The sequence below is a fragment of the Amblyomma americanum genome, chromosome 6 (assembly GCF_052857255.1).
Source record: "Amblyomma americanum isolate KBUSLIRL-KWMA chromosome 6, ASM5285725v1, whole genome shotgun sequence".
NCBI classification, from domain to species: domain Eukaryota; kingdom Metazoa; phylum Arthropoda; class Arachnida; order Ixodida; family Ixodidae; genus Amblyomma; species Amblyomma americanum.
Window position 1 is genome coordinate 73,539,242 of NC_135502.1, and position 25,245 is coordinate 73,564,486.

Consider the following 25,245-nt stretch of genomic DNA (forward strand, 5'->3'; position numbering starts at 1 on the left):
CATTAGCTGCCGGGCATACTCTGACTGGCGCGTGTGAGGCTGGATCGACGAGCGCAGTACACTCGCGCACCGTTCACCGCGAAGCGCGTGGTTTCGTGTTGTTCATGAATTCGTCACGAAACCCGAATCCAACGGTGCTCGTTTCCAATGACTCGCTTACTTCTGCCGACTGCAGAGCCGCCGCCGACGCCTGTTCCTGCATCGAGGCTGAAGCGAAGATACGGAGAGAAACGAACGAATGAGAAAAAAAAAACAATTGCGAAAACAAGCGAGGCGGTTCCACCTTCCCCGAGCGGTGTGCAAAGCTTCGCGCGCTGCTGAGCTTCCGTAACGCGAGGTGCACAAGCGTACGCACGCACGTACGCACAGAAAATGGCGAGCTCCGTCACTCGCGCGAAGAGCCGAGCAAGCAGGCTCGCAGGTTCGTTCCACGGCATCTCTGATTTCACGCACCAGGCGCCAATTTTCTCATTATCCGTCTTTCGGCGCTCCGCCTACAGCACGCGCACCTTCGGGTCTCTTGCAAGACGCAGGCACGAAACGCTGGCGAGCAAACGCACACGCATACGCACACTTCTGCACGACTCCGCGCACGCCACTCAAGCGAGCAATCCCGGGAGAACCCAGCAGCTCCCGTTTTCCGATCGAGTCGCTGACTGAACGCTGCGACCTCGTACTTGGGCGCACCGTTTGATTATTATCGCCCCCTTCCTGATTTCGTTCCCCCCCCCCTCTTTTTTTTAATTTGTTTATTGCTTTCGAGATTTGTCCGTAGCGTGGGATTTCCCGGGAGTGTTGTGCAGCCATGATTAAACCACGAATAGAAATTGGCCAGTTGGGGGAAAATAAAAGGGGTCAGATAAATAAATGGACGAGAAAGAAAAGTAGGCCCTATCTACAAGAATCAAATCGCCACCTCAGGAATTAATCATAAGAGGGGGGGGGGGGGGGGGGCGAATTGCTAGATATTTTTCTAGGGGAGGGGAAACGGGGGCGCGCATCACGGCGGTGGTTGCCGGGATAAGCCTAGAATGTGGTTGAAAATGCTAACAAAATTCGTGGATAGTCTATATTGTATTGAGAGCCCTGTTGGTTTGCTCCCCTCATCTGGAGTTTCATGCCAGGTTAACTACCAGGCACACCTCTCCCTATAATCATTAAAATCTCTCTCTCTAGCTCTGGTTTGGTTAGTTTGTAAAGCGACTGTCCCGGACAGGTGGTGGTCCCGGGTTCGATCCTCATGCCGAGCCAAATTTTTATTTACCTGCAAAGCTTCTGCGAAATCTGTGTAGTTTTCCTTTGTAGACGTATGTCTGCGCTCAGGTGAATGCTAATGAGTAATTACTTCCTAATTAAAATGTTGCTATTGTTCAGCTGTGCGAAAAGAATCTGCCGCTGATGGATAGTTGAGTGTTGTCAAAGCGGGAACATATTTTGTTTACGCCAGCAATATTCCTTGTAGAAATATTCCTCGCTTGGATGCCACTCATATCAGACATGCTCCTCGGCATAACGCACACGGGTCGAGTCTCGGGATATATACTCGGACTGATGACGTCATGAAAACGCTGCGCGTCCTGGTCAAAGCTTCTTGGCATCATCGGCTCGGGATCGGCATGGAAATCTCTTCAGCTCTCGTACAGCAGCGGCAGCGAAATAAAAAAAAAGCGTGCGCTCATTTTTTTTTAACGCCAAGTTCGTGTGTACTGCGCTGCTCGCGAAGAAGAACAGACAGGCCCCGACAGAACTCGCGAAAACTGCGATTACCACACCACCGGCCACCCCGTGCGCCGCCGGAAGATGTCAATCCCTGCGTTGCTCTCTTTGTAACGTGGAGAGCGTTCTTTCCCGCCCTCTCCACTTTCCACGTACCTCGTCCGCTTTCCTACCCGGAATTAAAAAGAAGCCATGGAAGGAACTAAAACAGTGAGACGAACGGCGCGTGTGGGGGAAATGATCAGCGCGCGCTCGAACAGTGGAGAGAACGGGGTGCATAGGAAATTAAACGAAGGCCCCGTCGCGTTTCCGTCGCGTCATTTTGTTCTTCCCGTGTTGTGCCAGACTTGCGTCTCTCTTTGACTTGTAATTTTTCCACTTTGTATATACTTCTCTGCTTGCGCTTTCCTTTGTTGCGCCTTCGCATCCCCTGCGCTGGCCTGTTTCGGCGGGCTCCTCGCGAGCGCCTCTCTTCGGGTCGTGACGCCGGCAGGGGGTTACCCCCGCGGGGGGCCGATTGCACATTTGGCGCGACGGAAGCGGGGTGACGGAGACGCATTGCGCGACGGACGGCAAACTCGCGGCGTAATTATACACCGGTAGAGGCGGTGGGTGGTTGCTTTCTCTCGGTCCATTTCAAAAGACGCTTTTGTGGTGCGTGATCTCAGTGCAAGTTAAAGAGCCACAACTGGTCGAAATTAGTCCGGAGCCCACCACTAGGTGACCTTTTCTGTTCTCTTTTTCGCTCTCTCATTCTCCCTTTCCTTTGCGGTGTGGTTCGGTTGTCCACCTAGGGTGTTACGGATATTTCCTTTCGTCATAAAATTATTTCTATTATTTGGCTAAATGCTGTATGTGGTTGGGCTTGCCGTTGTAAAGGCGTGTAGATGCAGTTAGATGAAATATTAAAAGGCACAGTTCAGTGCTGCGCTGTCAACGACTAGTGTCGAATATTCCAAGTAGTTCTGGTGAAATGGTTTAGAGGAATCCTCCAAGGTGGAGTAGATTTGTAATAAGGGATTAATTACTCATTGACATCCACCCGAGCGCAGCCACACGGCTACAGAGGAAAGCTATGCAGCTTTCTCAGAAACTTCGTAGTTAAAGAAAAATTCGTCCTGGTCCGGGGTTCGAGCCCGGGACCGCCGCTTCACGAGAGTAGTCGCTCTACCAACTGAGCTAACAGGGACGGCAAGCTTACGGTAGGGCGAGAGCGAATTGATCAACAACTCGAAGTGGGAACAGTGTTTGGGAAGTGGGAATAGCGCTTATGTCTCGTCGTCGTTCGTACTTGTGGTTTGCATGGCTTTGGCGCTAGGTTTTCTCTAATTCAAGGGAACAGTGTTGGTCAGATGTTTTAGGGGAGTCCCCGAAGGTGGAGCGCAGCGCTCGGGTGGATGTCAACGAGTAATGACTCCGTTATTACAAATCTACTCCACCTTGGGGGATTCCCCTAAAACATTTGACTCAACCGTTTCGTTTTTACGAGGTTCGACGGTAGTCGCATTTGATTCAACTTAAGCGACACTTAATGCCTCTTTCCCTTACCCGTGATAAAAAGAAATCCTCGCTGCATTTGAGCAGTTTACGCGTTGATCGGCAAACTTGCCTTCAAGTCGAGGGGCCACGCAGGCTCCGTGCATCGGCGTTGCAGCGCAGCTTCTGCTTTTTCAACCGCTGCGTCGGCCAGTGCTCGCGCAGCCGTGGCCTATCCGATCCAGGCTGCTGCTAGCGGCGTCCTCTTAAGGAGCTTGGCCAAGATACGAGAAGAGGTCACTTGTCACTCGCAGCTGCCGAGACCGAGCCGCGTTGCGGTTCGGCCCGCAAAGGCAGCGCGGCAGCTTCAGTTGGCGCGGTGGAGCGCACCGCCACCGCGATTGAGCTCCCGCCGAGCGGAAATGACCCCGAAGATAAAGCGAGCCTCGGGAGCATCTGTTGTCGGAGCTGCATTGCGGCGTTTTATGGCGATCCGCGCTTCTTGCCGCTGGGATATATCTCGCCCCGGCGGCCACTGTTGCCGCACGCTCCAGTGCGGAGCATCTTGGACCGCTCGTCCTGTGCTCCCTTTGGATGCCGTGCAGCGGCCGCCGCACCGCCACTTCTGGAGGCGCTGCTGCCCCACTGCTGCGGCATGCTCCCGTGTCCGTTGGATGCGATGTGTGTTCGAGAGGCCACGAACTGGCTCGTACGCCGATCATTTTTCATTTGGATGGAGCAGTGCACCAGATCCGAGGAATCTTCAGCAGTGAAATCGCAGCTGCAAGGATTAAATCTGGGAGAAGTCCACCGAACAAATAGAGCAAAAAGAGCGTACATTACGAAGATTTGCAGTGTATGGAGAGCATAGAGAGCAGTACAATAAGCGTTTTCTATTTCCAAAATACTTCACCAGAGACGTTCTTCAGGCACTCCTTGGACACACTCACAAACGCTATGGTGCAACTGCACACAAGGGGCACTTGAGACAGCGGCGGCAGGTACTGATGTCCACCAGCGTAGTTCTCCCGTCGTCGTGTCTCGAACGACGGGTTGTCCTGGTTCGAATCCAGTGTTAATTCCTATTCCTTGCTTTGTTAGTGCAGTGGCACGTGATGACGTCAGCTTTGAGGGCTATGCAGGAAAATTTCTTTCGTTTATTTTACTAACGTCATTAACAATGAAATCTTTAGAATACAGGGGGAAAGCCGTAAAACCTCAAAAAAATTTCGTATTTTCGCTTTGTGAACATTTAGCGGTTCCATGTACTCAATAGCGCACATTCGCTGCCCGCGTGAATACTGACTGACTTGCAATAAGCATTGCTATAGTAATGGTCATTTCATTCGCCAAATTTAACTCTGCCTATAAATAAGCTATAAGCGATATGTTTTTAGTTTTGGTAACATTTGTTCAAAGCGCATTCGCCAGTTGCATCATGTCGTGTTCAGAGAAGAGGAGATATGCTTGCGTTTTTGGCACATACAAACATGGACACTCACTCACTCACTCACTCACTCACTCACTCACTCACTCACTCACTCACTCACTCACTCATTCACTCACTCACTCACTCACTCACTCACTCACTCACTCACTCACTCACTCACTCACTCACTCACTCACTCACGCGCGCACGCACGCACTGAAGCAAACGCACACGCGCGCGCATGCATGCACGCACGAAACCACACGTGCAGAGGGAGGCAGAACTGCATGACCTAACCTAATAAACACTTTCCCCGCACGCGCCAAGTCTCGCTGACGTGCGCACAATGCAGCGAAAAGTTGCCACTTCCCTGACATCTTTTTCGTCCACCGTCGCTTTCCCTTTGTGTGCGGGCCGACCTGCCCCGCGCGATTGAATGGCGGATATGCACGCCTTTTGTTCGATCTCCTCCGCGAACAATCGAAGCGCGCCAAAACCCAACTCTTTGTTTCCCACAGACCTCACTTCACGTGGCTGCCAGACAAACCACCGCCTCCGTCAGACCAGAGGGAGAGCTCCAAAAAACACGGCGTGCTGCTAACCCCAACATTTAGCTCCGCGACGTCGCCAACCCGCGCGCCCGTCAGTTTAATTGTCTTACCTGCCGTTTGCGGGCAATGCCGACGCGAGCGGTGCGCCCCTTCTTTTCTTCGCATCGCGCGCCAGACGGGAGCGCCACTCTAATTAAAGCCTCTGTCGGTTTCTCTGCCGGAGAACCTAATTTGTATTGTGCCTGTCCGTGTCTAGTTTTACGGCTTGCCTTCTTTTCTCCTCGCTTGGAGCGCCGCGGTGGTTGCCTCCACTGGACGAGTTTTACATAAAGCAGTCGTCTCCGGAACTCGCTGCACTGACTCTCTTATTTCGCGCCGAGGTGAAGTGCTCCAGTGGACAAACTGTCGTCTCACGAGAGATTTATTTCCCTACTCCGACGTCGTCTAGACACGGTTCCCTCCGTCTGAGAATGCGTTGGCGTATAGAGTGAGAAGCTTTCTGGTCCTGTAACTCAGGTGGTTTGATTCGGGCTTCCATGTTCGTCGCTGCTCGGATTGCTCGGCATAGCTTTGTGTCGAGGGCCGTTTTTTCAATAGGCGGATGTAGCACGGAGACGTTGCAAAGCACCGGTTGGCAATTATAGGCCAGATTTATTGGCACCGTGATACGGTCACATTTTCACAACCTTTTGCTTTCTCACTGCTGTGTTCATTGTAACATTTAGTAAAAGTGGCTGAGAACGTTCATTTAATCCGTTGCAAATCTTGACCGCCTAGCCTAATTTGCTTGCATTCTCAGAGACAAACTAAGCTTCTTTCCATGCCACTTGTAAATCCCCTCCTTCTCCTGAAGAAATTATCTTAAATTGCGTTTAGGGCGGCCGATGATTACAGCCATTAGCAATCGTCAGCTCTTCGCCTTTCCTTTCCAAATATTTCTTCATACGGTTTGTCGATAGTTCATAGACTCTCTATACGATATTATAGGATGTATAAAGTAATATTTGTAACGTAAGGATAAAAAGCGATGGTGGCTATTTATATTGTGTTGATGAATTATTCCTCAATATCGCAAAAAACGCAAAAAAATGGCGAGTAAATCTGTGCTACGTAAATCTCTGCACACTGCATGCGTAGTAGCCTCTTATTTTGTTCTCTGCGGCTCAGTATTTTTCATATTTTTTTAGAGGAGGGCGAACTATGTGTTCCAGGGTCCCTAGATTTCGTGAGGAGGCGAAAAGGAATGGAAGAGCAAGGAAATTAAGCAATAGAGGTTCCGATTGGCTACCCATACAATTAGGAGGGACAAATGGGGTTACGAAATGGAAGGCTGCATGAGAGGAGGAAGGATACAGGGCGCACAAACTCGAGGAAGCACGCGGTCACAATCTGGTCGCTCGAACATTCCGACCTCAGGATTTGGGTCACGTTCAGGAACGCCTACAGGTCTCACAGGACAGGTCTCACAGGAGAGTCTCACAGGACAGTCTCACAGGCATGTCTCACAGGCATTTATTACAGGCAGGTATCTGGAAGATGTACATATATAGGATGATATTACATGTATGAGCCCATATTGGTCCCCGGCTTAGTTTTTATGGGCAGTCTCAAAAGGCCCTGTATCACTCAATCCAGGTATCATATATGGACCTGTCCATGTGCATGTGGTCCTATTTTAATCTTGTAACTCTGCATTGCCGTCTATATGAAGAGGTGATAATGTAGGCGCTCCGTTAATTCACATGAGACCTGTAAAATTATATACGTTGTTTGAACGGGGTTGCGTCATCAGTCTTGCTGTCCTGAGGGGTGAAGCTTTCAGCACAGCTCTTGTTTGTTCACAAAAGAGCATAGGGTGCACAAGCAGGATACTCCGAATAGTCTCGTCGCAACCTTGCGGGTTTCTTCGTGAAAGAGGGCTACAGTCCTGCACTTCCTCCTCCCTGTCCGTTTCTTAACGTACTCCTACAACATATCCACCGAGTAATAACAATAATGGATGTCTACGGGAGTCTCGCACGTGGCTGGCGGCCTTCCATTCGTGCATATATAACTAAACCTGCGCGTGCAGTCCGCGAGTTCCAGTGGCTGCTCCAAGACGCTGTCGTCCATACCCTTTCACACCATCGGACGCTGCTCAGGACAGGACGGTTTCCCGGAAGTGATCACTTCCGGGAACTGATCAGCATACAGCAAGTGCGTCCCACTTTCAGGTGCGCTCAACACCGACTTGGATCCGCCGATTCCGCGACTCCCCACGAGCTGTTGGGCCGCACTGCCGCCGGCCGGTTAGCCCGTTATGCGGCAAAGCCTTCTGGCCACGACGCCTCGTCGCTGCTCATCATCCCCCCCCCCCCCCCCCCCCCCACTCTCCTCCATTGCCTTCCTTCAGGTCGAACCCTTCGCTGTTCGTTCCCATTGTCTTCTTGGCGCAGTTCTAGAAGGGAACAAGAGGTTGAAGAGAAGCGCTGTGGGGAGGGACGAAGCTTCGTGAAGGGGGGGGGGGGGGGGGGGGGAGTTTAGTTGGGCTTCTCAGAGGAGAAGCGTCTGCCGTGAATCGATCGCTTCTGGCGAAGTCAATTATGCAAATTTTTGCATAACTACGTGGCGCCTCTGACGAGTACGCTACTTCGCCGTTAATTAGTGCGTTTCGGCTCCTCGGCGGGTCTTGACACGCGCCGAGCTGCGAGAGAGCTGCGGTGTGCGTGCTAGAAAGGAAGAAGGAAGGGGGGGAAGATAAATGCGGAAACAAACAAATAAATAGAAAGAGTGGCGAAAAGAACGGGATCCACCGCCGCCGCCGCCGCCGCCTCCGCTGCTGTGCTGATACCGCTCTCACAAGTCTTGCCTGGACGACTGTCTCTCTCTCTTTCTCTATCGTTCTCTCCTTTTGTTTCGCGCAGTGCTATAGTATACGCAGTTCTTTGTTCACTGCAGCTGCAAGCCTGCGCCGGGCCGCATGATGGTGAGGGGGGGGGGGGGTATTGTAGAGAAGGAAAGGGAGAGGGAAGTGCGCTCGTCGAATGCACCCAAGCGCCTGACTGGAGGCGCGCTATTTGCCTCGCCAACGGGAGAGGCGGAGCGAGCGAGCGCGCAGTGCAAATGACAAACGATACGCTGCACTCCGTGAGCTCGTAATGCGAAGTCATCTTTCATTTACGGCGGCGCGTGAGGCGCGCGAACGCAAACAAGAAAGGCTGATTTCCATTTGTCTCGGGCGCAGATTGCGACATTCGTGCGCGCGCGGTATATGGCTGCCTGCGCCGAGCTCTGCCGCCTGCTGCCCTACATGCCCGCTTTGTGCGGGTTCTAACTCGGCCCTCTTTGTCGCCTTTCTTGCCTTTTTTATTTGTGTTTTTAGGGGAAGAAGGAACAGGGGCGGGGTTTTAAAAAGCTGCGACCTCGGAAACAGGCTGCGATAACGCTTCTCGTTTGGGGCGTCCTGAAAATGTTAGCGTTCGTTAGCTTGGGCTGTGCGCGCGTGGCAGTGGATACGCCGGTGGTGTCGCCGCCAGTTTTGCGGAGTTGGACCCGCGCACTGCTTTTTTGTTCGCGCACTAATTCCTGCTTTTAGAGTCCCCCACGGGGCTTTTAGCTCCGGGCGTTTCTGGCGAATTAAACCGAACGACCTGGTAGGTCACAACTGTGCGGAAAGATGCATATATGCGCCTGCTATCGCGCTTAAACGGTCGTGCCCCCTTTGATGTTCGCGCTGTGTCGCAGTACCGCAGTGCAACTAGGCTTTAACGCGATAAAGTTGTGCTCAGTATGGGAGCGTCCGCACTGCAAGCTGTTGGGATCGGAGATTTGATATGCATTGTCAGTCATAAAAAGAAAAGAGAAAGTACTAAGAGTTGCAGGAAAACTAGGATTGCGCGTGATAAACTGTGCGAATGGTATATTCTGAACTGCTAATTATTCTCTCAGAACTGTTGCAAGAAAGCAAGTCCTACGCGAACGAGTCCACGGTCACCATGTGAAGAAGAATAAAAAGCATTTGCAATGCCTTCGCATTGTGTACTCACCGTATAGGCAGAATTCGATAGCTTTCGAGCAATGATTTGAAGCATTCATTGAGCAGTTGCTGCAGTCAACTGTAGTAAAGGGCAGTTCTGATATTCCTGAACTCGTGAAGTACCCATCGTCGTACAATTGCAACTCCAAATACAAATAACTGAAAGCGGGCTTGTATTTGTAGTCGGAATTGCATTGCATGAAACCACATTATCTGATGAACACTAAACTGTTCGTCGAAAGGCCATAGATTAAAAAAAAGAATGCACTAAAAAGCGCAGAGCTACAGCGCAGATTTTAACATGAAACAAGCCGTGTAGCTGCAAGTGCCCCTGAAAGAACCTTTCGTCAACGCTCCAGCTCAGGGCCCCCATTCCGCGTAAAGGAAATTTCCGCACAGCGAAGTCTATAGACGCTTTCTTCTGTTACCCAGTAGAGGAACTCATTAAAGCCAGCCGCCTTGCGCACAGTAGTCCCTGCTGGGCTCTCGCACCCGAAGGCACAATTCTTAGGCTCTCGGCTACGGTGGCATGTGAACTCTGGAGCGGGTGAGTCCCGATCATTAAAGTGCACACCTCCCTCTCCTCGCTTGCCAGGCAGGCTCTTCCTCCCGCAGCGCCCCCGTGGCAGGTGTGCGCAATTTCCGCCAACGCCTCAGTTCTCGGATGCAATGGCCGAGAGTGGAAGAACTTTGGCCGTTTACATCTCTGTCTGCTTTTTTTTTTTTAGTTAGTCTCAGATAGCAGCGGAGCTTCACTCCTCGCTGGAAAAGCGAATGTCGCAATAACTTCCGCGCCAGCGCGCGTCAGCAAGGAAAGAATAGAATGGTGTTGACGCAACGTGCATGGGCTGGTCATTACTGGGCGGCCTTCGCACTAACGGCTAAGTATAATCACCGTCGCATAGGCAGCATTTCGGTCGTTACAATCCGCCTTTCTGTCTCTTCAAAGCGCTCTTATGTCTGGTTGCATACTGCAACTGGCGAGAGCAGCAGCAGTGTGTGTTTTGTGAGTTATCAGGAAAGCACGCTAACCCTAAACTAGGTGTAGCGTTAGTCTAGTCAAGGTTAACTTAGATGGACATGACCCACACAGCAGAACAAGAATGTCCAAGTTAAAATGATGCCTGTGTAGTCATAACAGTAGAGAACTGTTATACAAGGGTGTCGGATATATACTTAGACAGGCTAGTCTTACCGCTTCTGTGTCTTCTGTTCTTATTCTACTGGTGTCCGCAGCGAACATCAATGATGCGAGCGTGTTCTTCAAGACTCTCATGTAGCACTACAGCTCGCTGTTTGCTTAGAAACGCCTTTCTACTGTCTTCTCTTAACTCGTCAGGTAAACACACACACGCACACGCACTCACTCACTCACTCACTCACTCACTCACTCACTCACTCACTCACTCACTCACTCTCTCTCTCTCCATGCCTCTGCTCCACTGCAACCTCTGCGAGTGTCTTGTCACGCTGGGTCCTCAGTCGCACTAAACAGCTCCACTCGTTGCACCATAAAAACTCGTTATCATCATCTTCACTCACGACGTTCTTCTTCCTCGTCCCTCTCCTTTACACCGATTCTTTTCCTTCTCTCAGCGCGAGGCAGTCAACGGAAATACTTTTCTGGATAACCTCTGCAGCCTTTGCGTTCCTTTACTTTTCCTTCCTTTCCTTTCCCTTGCTTTCCTCTCCTCCTTTTCCCCCTAGTTGAGTTGTTGTATGCTACAGGTGGGATTAGCCTTGTTTATTCTGCCGGCAATTTCTCCACCGTAGCGTCACGTATATGTTAATAATGACCTGAAGAACGCTGTGCAAACATCTCTTGTTTCTAGTAACGATTGTTTTCGCTTTCTGAACTGTTAACGCCGTGCCTTGTCAGTAACTATACGACAATGTTTGCGTGTAAGCCTCCCAGGCATGCTCGTGGAAAAAGAAGCCGAACTTCCCCAACGCATCCTCTTTATGTGCGAGGCACCCGCGACGTTTCGTCTCCACGGAAAACAAGGCCGCTGCTTGTCGCGTCGAGGTTCCTTCTTAGGTGACATTTACGAGCAGGTCACGTGCGGGAAGAGATGTGGAACAGTTGCTATTTTGAAACCAACTTCTCTAGCACGCAGGAGGGTTCCCATAGAAGAGTCGCCCCAGGGCTAGTAGAATCAGTCTCCATTGGTAGGATGTCGTAAGCTTTCTGCGTACGAGTGTACCGTATGTTTCGCTGTGGTATTCATCTCTGTGCATTACTGCACCCTTCATATTGTCGTGTACGTGACAACGAGCGTGGTACGTATTCAGGATCAGAATCATCGCATCAACAGCTTGGCATACCTCGTCGAGTGCATGAAAGCGCTACCGCCAGTACCTTAAGCATTATTTGTTTGCTTGCTGGAGTTTGGATTTCAATTCTTGAAAAAAAAAAGCAGTTGATACCTTCACAAGAGGCTTGCCACATTGCCACATAAGGGCTTGTGAACTTGCAGTTCCGTTGCAAAAATAATAGACTAGGCTTAAAACACATACGTACACATTGGCAGTGTCAAACTCACCTCCTATCTTTTCTTTTTTCCTGTGTTTCTTCCGGCACTTAAATACATGTCGCCTCTGTTCTGTACACATAAATGGATTCTTTTCACTTCATCGCCATTTCAGTACTTCTTGAAGATGATTAATGAACTGAGCTCCACATTCTTATATCCTAGCGAATGGCTTTCTGCCCACACAGTTTGGCCCATTCTGGAGCACTCTGCTTCTTCCCTAAGCCGTGCTGCCTGCAGGATGACATCATGTGGCATACACGCCTCCTACAATATTTTTTTCGCACTAACGACTGAGCTAGCCAGCGCAGCAGTAAAGTCGCTACAGGCCAGCCTCTGAAGCGGCGCATGCGCGGAGGCGCGAGTGCAGGAGGTTCCTTATTTTGGTTCAGCGCTAGCCCTGTTTTTCGGGTTAATTGGACGACTTCACCCCGGCCGGTGCAGCTGTCTGGAACGACCTCGTGTGGGCCACCCCATTTCCAGGAGCAGCTTGGCCTTCCTTTCCTAAAATAGTGATTATTACCGCGGTCGCTCGGCGCACAGGCACCCGGAGTCAAGGGCAGAGGTGCTTCATTCTATTTTTTTCTCTTTCTGCATGCCTGATTGGGTCTATTTTTGACCGCTGCTTTCAGGTTTGACTGATGCGCGTCCAAGCCCCCCCCCCCTCCAAATGTGACCGGTAGGAGTTTCTCTTCAGGGTGCTTACGTAACGGTGCGTCTTTATTATTATTTTTTTTGCACCCAACTGGCGGCGTGTAGTAAAAACATGGGGGAATCTTGTCAGCTGAAGATGTTTGACAGATGTCCGCCTCTGACAGACCGTGCGAGGGAGACACGCTTTGACGAAGGTTCTTCCCGAATGCCATGAAATGCTCTTGCAGGTGCTGGTTGATCCGTTGATGCGAGTATAGCTAAAGAGGGGGCAGCCGAGATCTTGAGAGAAACTTGCAGATGTATTTCTACTTTCACCTTCGTTTTACTTATTCTCTCGTTCACTTGCACAATTTAAGCCCTGAACTGAATTTCATTCGTCCTCTTCTAAACTACGTTTAATCGCCACTTAGCTATTTATACTGCACATTATATACCTTTGCAAATGACTCGATCGTTTGCAAGGCGCTACATTGAGAATTTGTTGCCTGTAGCAGCTTGTCAGTGTACTCCCATTCAACGAAGATACACATCTCCTGCTGGTGCGCTGGCCTGCTCAAGCTTTCGCGAAAAAGAGAGAGAGGGTTTTAGCATAGCGGGGACTTGTCCTTATGTAGACGTATACCGTATTACCGGTAATCCGATATCTACCTGAGTACGTCTCCTCTATACCAAATCTTTCTAAAAATAGTGGTTGTTTTGCCTTAACTGCAGTCAAATATAACTCAAGAATGAAGTGGCTTTTTCCCGTCAAAGTATCATCTTCCAGCCAATGGCTTTGGCCGATTTTCAAGACCCTGCCAGTGTGACAATACAGAGAGAGGCGCCACAATGCAGAGGGGACTAAACACGACCACGGAGGGACATAACGATCCTCTTTCATGTGCCACTCCCGGCATTGTTACGCTAACATAGTCATGAGAATCGGCCGATGCCATTAGCAGGAAGGGGTTCTTTTAACGGGAAAAAACCGCTTCGTTCTTCAGTTCTACCCGACTACAGCTATCTGCTGTCCCATATATCGCGCCATTAGACTTCTGTCCGACTTCCTAGATATGAAGGAGCACCCAATTAGTGCGTGGTTCGCATCCAATGAGGAAGTCACCAAAGCAACGCGCCATTGGTGTTCTCAAAATCCTCTCGGCTTGTTCCTTTCTCATGGACAGCATTTAGAGCATGTACAGGCTGCAGAAACGCATCTACTCCTGCGGGGTCTTTATCGAAGAATGATGCGCACTTGAGGAAATATGGAGTTCGCAGCTTCCTGTTTAGATTAGAATATTAAAAATTGCATGTAAAAAAGAAAAAAAACTGTGTTGAAGTCTGGGAGCCAAAACATATTCGAAACACCTAGTGTAGTTTGTGTTAAAAAAAAAACAGAAAAGATGTCTCTCAATCAGCAACATGTCGTGTTCAGTCGCACCTATAAGTCGGTGCAGAGGGGTCCAGGCGCTCGTCAAGCAGTGCCGAGACGCGTATATGTGGCGCCAAACCCAGGGCACGCAATCGGCTTCGCTCCTCTGCCCCCCTCGAGGAGGATGGGGATGTTGTGCAGTGTGCAGCTGGACTGCCCGCAGGGCGCGACCGCCTCCTGCATCTCAGAGGGAACCCGGGACCGACTTTATCGGAGAAACGTCTTCGTCGCCCCTCCTCCTTCTAGCTTCCAGACCGAGTGCGTGGCCGAGGCGGCATCTGCCTCCCCTCTTCCTCCCCCTCTCCCCCTTCATTGACCCGTGGCTTTCCTCAAGCGGCCGCCGCCTGCTGGCCTGGGGAGAAGGCAGGGGAAAGGAAACCCGAGCAACTAACCGGGCACCGAAGCAGGCAGGCAGGCTGCAACGATGCACTCGTGATTGAAGCTCGCCTGCGATTTCTCTTCCTGGCTCGCCCTTCGCTTCTGTCAGTTTCTTTTGGCGATGCTCTTCTTTCCTCTTATAGAATCGTCACTGCACTTTTGTTTCTCTTTTCTTTTCGCCTTTCTTCTTTACCGTGGACCCTGCGCCCTTATTTTGTCGTGTCCCAGCCTCCCACGCCTGAAGCTGTTTCGCCTATTCGAGTTCCGCAGTGTGGCCCCCTTCTGCTTCTACTCGTTCCCTCTTGTTCTCCATTCGACGGGTCGCTGACGCCGCCGCTTGTTTGCGAGCAAGTTCCTTGTTGGTTCTCGGACACCCCCCTTCCATTTCTCTCTTTCTCTCCACTCTTAGTCTTCGCTTCCTGCGCTGAGATGCTGGAACGCGCAAAAACAAAGAGCCCCCTCAAAGAGCCGTCCGTTACTAAGCCTCACGCGAGCGCTTCGTTCTTGCCTTCCCAGGCCACGCAGAGAGATAGAGGCAGAGAGCGAGGGAGAGGGAGCGGCAGGCTAACGGCGGCAGCGTCGACGGCTACTCGCCGAAAGCTCCGCCCCAAAACTCCATCTTTCGGCGGCGCCAGCGGCGTGGCTCCGTGCGCTGTTGTTTCGCGGATCCCGAGCCTACCACTGCTGGCTGGCTGCCGTTGCTTCTTCGCGAGGAAGGAGGCTCTGATGAGAAATGCAGTGTACGCGTGAGTGCTGCCTGGGACGCTATAGCTGCGGCCCGAGAAAGAGAACAAACAGAAAGAGACGGAGTGCAAAAAAACAGCGCCGTGCACCCCAATAAGAACGGATGACGATTGGTGCTGGTCATAGTTGGATTTCTCCGGATCCAATGAGTCCCCTCTTCAGAGTGTTTTTTTTTCTTTTTCCCTTTCTTTCTTTTAGGTCCTTACGGGTCTGCTTGCTTGAGTGCGTGCGCGTGTTGTCGGTGTAATTTTGGTTTTTATTTTTATTTTGTCGGACACGCCACTTCGCGTTGCCTGCAATTTGCACCCCGTTTCCCCTTTTGTTTTCGCGCGCCTCTAGCGTCGTCTTTGTTTGCTTTGTTATTATTTGCGTGTGTTTGTGTGTGCTGGCCTGAAGGAAAGACGCGCGCCTCTGCTGGTGCTCCAGTTTCCCCTTTTGCGCAAGATAAGATGAGCCGGGAGTCCCGACGGCCCACCCAACTTATTTTAAGGGGGTGGGAAAAAAGATTAGTGTATCGGCAGAGACGGCTGTGATTATCTCTCCCATCGCCTCGACGCCCCGAGAAACTCGCATTCTCGGCCTGCGTATTCTTTCTTCACTGGAAGAAGAAGGAATGTTGCGAGACAGAAATGAAAGCCTTCCTAATGTGATTTGTGATTTCCCTGGATATTGCACAAATGTCGCTGGGAGAACTTGGCTGCGTTCTGGAAGAACTTGGCAATGCCCGTTGAGACAGCACTAAACAAAGAACGAAGCAAAGCCATTAGATGTAGCCTTGCTTTTCGCTGCCGAATGTTTGTGCACTGTCTTACAGGCGCTGTTCGATAGCGTACCATGTCCATGTCGAACACCGTTCACTCTTTACTTGTCCTTTTTGTTTTTAGTTATTGTCGAGCGATCTCTGCGTATTCTCTTAGTTATGATCGGAAATGGCATTTGCAATTTTTTTTTATTTGTGCAGAAGGCTATGCTCATTGAGCTTTCGTTTAGACCATAAACGAGCGACTGATTATTTAATGCGGTTATACGTTAGTCAGCCACTGGTGCCCACTCGTGCAAACTGCAGGCCTATAGGCCTGCATCGCTACTTTCTGACGTCCACGTCAGAAGTGTGCCAGAAGAACAAAAAAATAAAACTAGCGACAGCGTGCAGTCAGGAGATGTTCATGCTAGTTTCGGCTCGCGCTGTCCTCATACTGGTCAAACAAAGCGCGGGAAAAGTACCGCTACGAACGGGTATAAGGAGGACCGTTTGCAGAGGCGCGCAGAAGGGTGAGGCCCGGCCATTGGAACGTGGTCGCGCACTTTCAGCTCCTGTAGCGGGAGCAGCTCCCCTACACCGCGACCCGCTCCCATTTGTACCCCAGAGGGAACGTCGCGTTTAACGATCCGCCTCCGACCGGCGTCGCGGGGGTAGCGCATACATTACTGCTACTCGGAACCGTGGCACGGAGTACTCGCGCCCAGTTCCGGCGACGCGCAATCCCCGAGCGTGGATGATCGCCAATTATCGAAACGTCCTCGGAGAGCCACCAAATGAGGCGGCAGTTACCGGACGCGCGTTGCGCATCCCTACGCTCCTCTTTTCCCCACACCGCGCGCTCCATCTCCTCGTCCCCCCCGTCCGTCCTCCCGACCTCTTTGGATCCCTTCGCGCTGCTGTCAGCGGCATCGCTGTCAGCGTGATGAATGCCTCTTAATAATGTGCGTTCCTTTCGTAGTCGTCCGAAGAGCACTCGCGCTTGTTTCCGCCTACATATCGATTGTTTTTTTGCATTTTTTTCGTGTCTAAATTGTTCCTCAGCGTCCTGTTTCCCGTTTTTCCTCATCCGGCCTTTCATGCCGAGCTCTCGCTGTGCACGCCAAATGCTGCGCGAGTATTGCTTTCTTTTCATAAGCCGAGCTTTTAAAACGCTTTCAGACGATATCTAACGCTGGGGACCAGTGTGCATCAGTCGAATGCTGACGGCGCTTTCTGATCCTGTCAAATGCTTGTACCCTTTTAACCGTACTTAATTGACTGTGTAACGCATTTAGCATACATAACGCTGACTGCGCGCTTACATTGATTTAAAAGAGAAACAAAACTAGGGGAGACGGAAATGAGGGCACCGCTATTCAGAAAGCAGCTTCGAGTGGGGTTTCTCGTTACCCTAATGTAGCCAGTTAGTGCACTCGTTTGGTAACTGGGCTAAACAATTTCTTTTCCGTTCCGGACCCGTCAGCGTTTTCCGGGCGGATCGACACGGGCTGTCCAAAGACTGTCAGGACGGGTCGAAACAACGTCCGGAACATCGCCGGCGCTTCTGCGACCACCAGACCGGGGCCAGCTCCTCCTTGTTCCTGCTTTACTGCCATATACTGCCGCTCGCCATAGCTGAAAGCCTATCGTCGTTATTGTCCCGCGGCGCGCATATGTAGTTTCTCATCTCGGTAATGAAGTTCTCCACTGGGTCAAGGCACACGCTTTTGCCGCGTCCTCCTCCCCCTCCAGCGCCGGGCAAGCGGCCAATAAAGCCGAAGCACTCAGGCTGGTCGGTCCCGTCCCAAACGCTGCCGGCAGCGACGGCCGAGGCCACGCTTCGATAGAGAGCCGCGACGCTCTCTTCCGTCGTCGTCCCGCAGCAGCCGTCTCTCACACAGAAGCCAGACGCCAGCGCTGTCCATACGTTATGCACTGCGTTCCCTCTTCCCTATAGCTCTCATAGCCCAGGAGGTCCTGTGCTATTTCTTTCTCTTTTCCTTTTTTTTTTTGCTGGTTGTGCTGCGGTCGTACATCGTGGCTGGTTTATACGAGCTCTCCGTGCAGCCTTCATCCCGCTATCCCCTCCCCCCTTTCAGCCCGGTCCACCCCCTCTCCAGTCCTCCAGTCCTGCTCTCTGCATATGATAGCTTCTGTCTCCGCAGCCCTCTGACGTCGCGCGTTCCTCGGTGACTGAAGAATGCGGTCGGCGCGGAGCTTGCTTGCGGGCCGCGTGTGTTCCGTGTAGTGCACTATAACGGAGCGATATTGGCATCGTCGTGGAAACGCAATGCGCGCCGCTCTGTCAGCGCTAGCAAAATATGGAAACGCTCGGACTCGGCGTTGGTGGGTATGGAGCTCGCGAGCCGACGCATATACAAAGGGCCGGCTACCATGCACTCCCGGGAAAGTTTCGGTATGTGGTGAGGGGGAAAGAAAAAAGAAAGTGGGATCGGCGCAGCGAATGACGCCGGCTTTTGCACCGAAAAACATCGCCGGAGTATCTGCGTGCTCTCCAGTCGCTGCTCGGAGTGGTCGTGGTAGCGTTTGAAACTTTGAAGTTGAACCTTGCAATTATCAGGACGAACATTTATAGCTGGCGCTGTTCTACGTGTAGCGCGCGTTGTTTGAAGTGTTTTTGTTTTTTCCCCTCCATTATAGCCAACCAAGTATCCCAGTTTCTTCTTAATGTTGTTGCTGAGGCTGTTGGAAGGTTCCTTGCTCCCGTAGTTTTATTTACTTAATTCCGGATGATCACCAAAATAATAGCCTCACTGTTGAAAGACACGTGCCTCTGCGGTTGATTCTTTTTCCTCAAGTTTTTTTTTTTTTCAGTATATTTCTGATGGCTTCAAATAGGTATCCCAGCGCACTCGCAAGCTGGGGGTATGATTGAGTTTTTAATGCCCTGTCAATTAGAATTCATTTTTCGAAGATATACACTTTTACGAAACTAAGAGCATACAGTTCGTTGCTGGCTCGCTATTAGTGTTGCATCCGAGAAAGCGGTTTAGAATCCTCTTGTAAAATGACAGTTCAGTTACAAGCATACCGAAATGCCCTCGTAACGGAGTACCATCCTGTAGAAATAATGCCCGGTCATCGGAACGTGCGCAAAATTCGGCAAGACCGCTCATCTATTCCCGACCAACTCCTCGTGCTTAGCGTGCCCCGTGATCGGCTTTTCCACTAGCGCCGGCGAGGCGAACACACCAGAGCGGACGCACTTCGTCCGGGACCAGATAAGGAGGAGCAAAAAGAGAACGCCAGGAGATGCGGCGAGCATCGACGAGCAAAGGAAAAAACCGCGCCGTTTTGCCCCCCTCCCGCGCAGAGAACGACGCCGCCGTCAGTCGGTTGTGGCCCTCCCGTCGGCAGTTCAAGTGAGGCGCGAAGATTTACAGCCGTTCGGTGGAGATGAGCTCGCCTACGGAACGACCCCCATCGTCGCACCCTCCTCCACTACGCCCCGCGTCGGCGGCTTGCCAGAGAACGAGTTGCCGCCGATTGACCCCGGAACAGTCGGTGGCAGCGCGCGCACTAGTGGCACAGCGAGTCCACGCAGACTAACCCCTTCCTTCTTCCGGCACGCGCACCTTCGACCTCCCTCGGTTCCGCTATCTGCGGGAGAATGCGCTTTTATTGCCCGTCGAAATGCGCTCTCGCGTGCTCGATGAGCCGGTCGCTTGTTCCCCAATGGTTCCCCTGCAAGGCGCGCGCGGCAGTTCTGGAGCCCGCTCTGGCCTGCTCCCTCCAACCCTTTTGCTCCTCCCGCTTCTTTTAGGGAGCTTTCCCCTCGAACGCACCCTTCTTTCCCTCGCCGGACCACCCGGCTGCGTGGTCGGCGAGGGGGTTGAATTAGTCGCGCCGTTCGCTCGCTCGGTGCCGAAGCGCGTGGAAACGACGTGGAGAGGACGCCGCACAAACGGTGTTTTCGGTTCGTTTGACCCGGTGCGCACCGCTGGGCCTGCATCCCAGCCCTTTCCCTCTTTGTGCCTGTCTCTTCCAGCGCGAACCAAGCTCACCTCGACCCTCACCCCAGTGCGGCCTCTCGACCCGCCTCCCTTCCCGTTCGGTTAATTCGCGCTTGTATCTATCGGCGGTGGGCTGCTGTATGGCGACGGCACTATACTCGCCAGGGGAGTGCTCCCTGGAAAGGCGCTGCTTTTGGCGTTGTTCTCTGCTGCTGTTCTTCCTTCCATTCTTATGCATACTTACGCACATCATGGCCGGGCATGCTAATGTGCTGCCTTTCTTTTGTTCGCTTGTACCGACGGCCCCTTATTGGGCAATGGACTGGAATCGCAGGGAAATGCGCAGCACTTCGGTGCACGCTGGGAGCGCTTTCGGGAAGAGGCAATGTGTGCCATGCTTCTTGTATGTTTTTTTCTTTTTTTGCCTCTTTTTGGTGCGATCGTCGTAAAATTTCGAATGCAGGTTCTCCCTCTTTTGCGCTAATGGCATCTTTTGTGTCGTGAAATTCGTCATATCGTTCAATTACATCTTGTTTTCTCTACATATTTGTCTATTTTCTTACTGCACTCACTGACTAGAGCTGAATAATAGACCTTTTTGGTTAGAAATTCGCGTTGCGCTGCAACACGCGAATCGGTGCCTTGTCAGTAAATGCAGCCAGAAGCTTAAATGTTGGTTCTGGGTTGAACCCTGTTTTATGTATGCCTCTTTCTTCAAGCCTCTTAATCGGCACCACCATCACCACGACCACTAATTCTCATTTGGCTTGGACGAAAGCGGTGCAGTTGTGTCTAGGGCATTCTTGTGTCTAGCTTTTAATTTTGCGCATCAGCGAACGAGATTCCGATTATTGACGGCGATTCAAGCGAGTTGCTCCAGATAAAATCTGGACTTCACGTCTCGTTTAAAAAAAGCAGGTGCGAGTTACCTCCTTTTTCGGCTGACTACATGTTCTTGTTTCCTTGCTTCTACTACTTCTTCGCGATGTTTTTCCTCTACTTTCCATCTTCCCTTCTTTCGTTTGCACTCGATGAGCCTCGAATCTCGCGAACTCGTTCGTTCATTGTTATTCCTGACGGGATTATCGAGCGTCCTCATTTACGCCCTGGCATTTCCTTCGCGTCTGACCGTGTTCGGGAAGAAAGAAAACGGCCTGGGGAGAGAAATGCGGGTGCAGGGAGAAAAGGGGGCAAAATGGAAAGGGGATAGAGGGAAAAGAGGTTGCGCGGCATTCTCCTGCTGCGTTGATTAGAAGCGTATCCAGGATCCCCCCTGTCTAAGAGGGGAGCACCGGCAACAGAGGGAAACAGAAAAGCCCTAAGGAGATACCGTGGCGGTGCTAAGGAAAGCGACTAAGACGGCGGCGGACCAAGAAGTCAATATTCAAATCTCATTGATTCCTTCGGAGATACACGCGTACGCACACATATAAGCGCAAATAAAGAGAGAGCTCCTAGCGGCACTTCTTGGTGGCAGCTTCCCGCGCTTTCTTTACCTTGGCGCCGCGGCAGCAGCGGGTTTCGGTAGTTGGGGAGTGTGTGGGGGGTGGGGAGGAGTTAGAGGAGGAGGAGGAACGGCATGAATAACTGAGGGCCCCACAGAGGGCGTACTACGCGTACGCGATCGTTCGGCCCGGCAGCACATCGCCGTAATGTTTTTCCTCGCGGGGCGGGCGCGAAGGGCCCGCAAAACACACCGGCCGAAGAGGAGACGGAACCGCCAAGAACGACGAGTGCAGTACTATATACGGATCGAGGGAAGTGTGTGTCGTCTCGGACCGCGGAACCCGCGAGAAGAAAGACACGCTCGTACGCTTTCCCCGCAGTGTTGTTGTTACCGCGCTCGCGCCCTCCTCGCCGCAAAAAAAAAGAGGACGACGGCAACTGCGGCGAAGACGACCAGAGGAGAAAAGGGGGGTGAGGTGGGGAAGAAGGAAAGGGGCAGCGAAGTTTGCATAGACTCGGTATGCCGTCCGCGCGGCGGTGGCGGCGGCATCGCACGCTCCGGTTTGGGTTGTGTTTTCTCCTCCCACATATCTGCGGCGGTGGTTTTTGCGTGCGCGATGGCCCCTCCTCCCCCACCCTCCGTCGTCGTCGTTGGCCGTCGGCGGCGTCGCTTCGAGCGCCATGTATTATTCATCGTACGGAGGCGGCGTGCTGCGCTTTGTCGCCGTTCTCTTGCTTTTTCGCGACGCCCAGATTGCGATTGAGAGGCGTGCGTGCTCGCGCGAGCGCGCGCGGTCGAACTGTCAACAGAGCCCCTCCGTGACGTGTTTCTCGTTCTGCCGTGGCGAGCTGCCGCTTTCTTCGGGCCCGGCGTGAGGGAGGGCGTCGTCTTGCTCGGGTCGCCTCATAATGCGCCGCAGCTCCCCTTCCTTTTGTTTTTCTTTCGTCTCTTTTCCTCCGTCTATCTTCTTTTCGTTCCATTTTCGCCGAGTCGGGTAAGCGTGTCCCGTATACGGCTGTCCCCTCTCAGTGCACTGCTGTCTTCACCCCGTGTGCCGTCGTGCCACGCCCCTCCTCTCCCCTTCTTCTACCGGCCTCCCGTATAACTTTCGCGTTCTCCGCCGCGTTCGGGAGGAGACGCTAGTTAGGAGGTTTTGTTTGTCTTGCTGGGTCGCTCAAATCATTTCTCGTTGACAGGCCAGAGGATTCTAAAGGCGGTGGAAGTTGTCGGTTTTTGTATTGTTCAGAGCGGGCGACGAAGAAGACGATGTGCGACCTCTCTCACTCTCGGAGCGGTGGCGCCGAGGCGCTGTAAATCAGCTTTTGCCGGGCCCGAACGACGCGGAATGCGCGAACGGCCCGTCGACGTGCAACATTGTACGGCCCTTCGGGAGACGGATAGCTTCACGGGGAGCGGTCCAGCTGGCACGGAGGCTGGTGTGTGCGGAGTGAATTCTTGGTTGAGCGATTTATTCTTGCGTGCACGGCAAGAAGTAAAAAAAAAATGCGCTGTTGGGTCGCACTCACGCAGAGAAACCAACTGATGCCACGGGTATTGTGCGGCGACAATGTGAACGTGTTAGTGAAATGAACATTTTTCACATATGCTAAGCCGGCTTCACCCGGATACGACATGCCGAACTAATATAGGCAGATGAAGGCTTTGAAATAGAATAAATAGCTGTACTTCGTGTCTTTCATGAAGCGGAATATGTCAGCGTCGTTGCCGTGACAACGCCACGCACACCTGCGAAGCAGTAAAATTTCAGGTTCTCCACTTTATCCTCGTTTTGTTCGTGACCAGTGACTACTTAGCCATGTCGAGCGTTTCAAAGCTAAGTAATGAATTAAGGATTGAGGTCTAGGTTCAGTTCGCTGCCCTTCTCGCAATAGAAGTTCTCGTAATGTAAGTTCTCATAATGCCACGAACATAGCCTTCATTCTTTACCTCTCGTCCTACCCAACAGCGCGTAATAACGAGCTAGAGGATCATAACTCTGGCCGACCATAGTGCTCTTCTTTGTACAGATATATATCTCTCTTAAGGTGCGCTAAAGAAAATCTAGCTGGAAAATCGATTTAAAAGGCTGACACCACACGCACTGAAGTATTATTGAAAGCCGGTCCGGATACGCATTAAAGATCTACAAGCAACACCTCGGGGAAACACGTATTTCTCCTCTATTTTCGTTTTACCACGGGACTCGAAGACATGCATTGCCGCGTCGACTCAAGAGTGCGTAAAAGTGGGACCTGTGGTAGAGGAGTGCAACGTGATTCGCCGCCCAGAGAGAAGAGGAGCAACCATCAGCACGCATCTTCATCTGGGAAGCGGAGCTGCACCCAAGGTGCATTCCGCGGGCACGTGTCTAGAGAACGGAAGGAGATGAAGTATTAGCGCTTTCTAAAGCGCGCACGCCGCCTGCTGCCACCCATGCAGTCAACGAAATGGCTGCGGTCCCTCCCGCCGCCTGGCCGCCGTCTTCTAAACCTCGTCGGGCTCAGCGCCATCCACTCACATTGGGGAGCCCCTCCTTGTCGCGTATTCGTCTTCATCCCTCGCTGCCACAGCCTCCTCCTTGGCGATCGTTCATGGTGCCTGAAAGTTGGGGTTTCCCTCCTCTTTGTGCGGGGACGTGAGTCATCTTTTCTCTTGCCGTACTCACCGCGTTCAGACTACCTACCGGTCTTGTCCCTGCTGTGTTTTCCAAAAACGCGGTTTTTCCTTTCTCTTTCTTCTTTCACTCCCACCTTCCTCTTTTTCCCTTACGGCGTTGTTCGAACGTCCATCGAGATATGAGACAATTACTGCAACATTGCCTTTCTTAAAAAAAAAAACTATTTATTATTGCTTTTGCAGTTCACTTGAACGAAACTAGGTAGGAAGTAACGCTGTTGTGTGGGTGACCCTAGCGCGCTGCCTCGGACAATCAAAACACGCTTGTTGATTGAGTTTGGTATTGCAACCCTATACACAAAAACATGACTGCCAGCACCCGTTCTTTACTTCGATGTGGAAAACTAAAATGCACGGCATCGTGTTCCACCTCGCAACATCCCGATTGATAAAAAAAAAATAACTTGGTTTATGCTCTAAAGGCTTACTGCTAATGGAGGCTAGTCTGATCATCAGTCCGAAGGTAAGATTTGTATGAATTTTGGTTAAGCAATGCCGGCTTACTGTTAGCGCTGTGGCATTAAGGGAAGAAGTGCCCCGTCTCCTTCTGAAGTCACATCGCGGTGTCGTATGAGAAGTGTGCCTATCTGACGTCGTGACTCAAATTTTTGACTCGCCCAACAATCCGTGCCCGGTGGGCACAGATTGGCTTTCATAGTGAAAGCACAGAACCAATTAACTTTCCTACTCACATACTTTATGCATACTGTTCGTTATCTTATAGCCGTTATGTGTTGGCGGAAGCCAGAATGAGCGATGAGCTTGGCCGGAATAACCAATTGGGACAGCAGATTCGTTACGGCAGCGGTGTTGATTTCAAATGAAGGATGATGTGTCAGGGACTGCAGGGCAGAGGGCCAATCGCGCAAGTGAAACTAGGATATTTTCTGTGGCTGAATGACCACGGGTGGCGCTAGACAGGGCTGCTTGGGGACTAGTGGGAGAGTCATTTGTACGGCAGTTGACTCAAGTGGGCTGAAGATGGTGGCGATGTTGTTGATGGTAGTGATGATGCTTATGTTGTGCCGCAAAAGTGATGCAAAAGTCAGAACACTGTGACAGTATTCTGACGCTTAAGTCCGCCAGACATTGGTGCGCTGTCGGCACTTATATTTTATCCTTTCCTTTTCCTTCCGAACACACCGAGACCTTGTGAAAGTATGGAGAATCCGTGAAAAACTACAGAGAAAGAGAATACAATCCAGTTTCGACGTGCCGTCCTGCAGAGCGTTAAAATCAAGCCTGCTGCGTGGCGGCGACTCGATTACCACTTCTTTATTTTTATTTTTTTTCTGCAGAAACTCTGAGCAGTCGTCTCACAATTTCCCGCACGTCTTCCGGCAACGCTAGCCGAAGGGAAGAAGGAGAGCCTTCTCGAAGAACCGATTTTCCGGTTCACTTTCCGCGCCTTTTTGTCAGGGCCTGCGTGCGGAAACCCTCCGCTTCCTGTATAAATGAAATCAGCAACCGTTGTCAGAGGCGAAAATCGAAGCGCTTCTAT

General features: G+C 51.7%; 1 protein-coding gene across 2 annotated transcripts in view; it reads left to right on the top strand.

Annotated features, from left to right (window-relative positions):
* The window catches only part of LOC144093691 (irregular chiasm C-roughest protein-like), a 333,374-nt gene that overhangs the window by 144,568 nt on the left and 163,561 nt on the right, over positions 1-25,245 (top strand). The window lies entirely within an intron of this gene.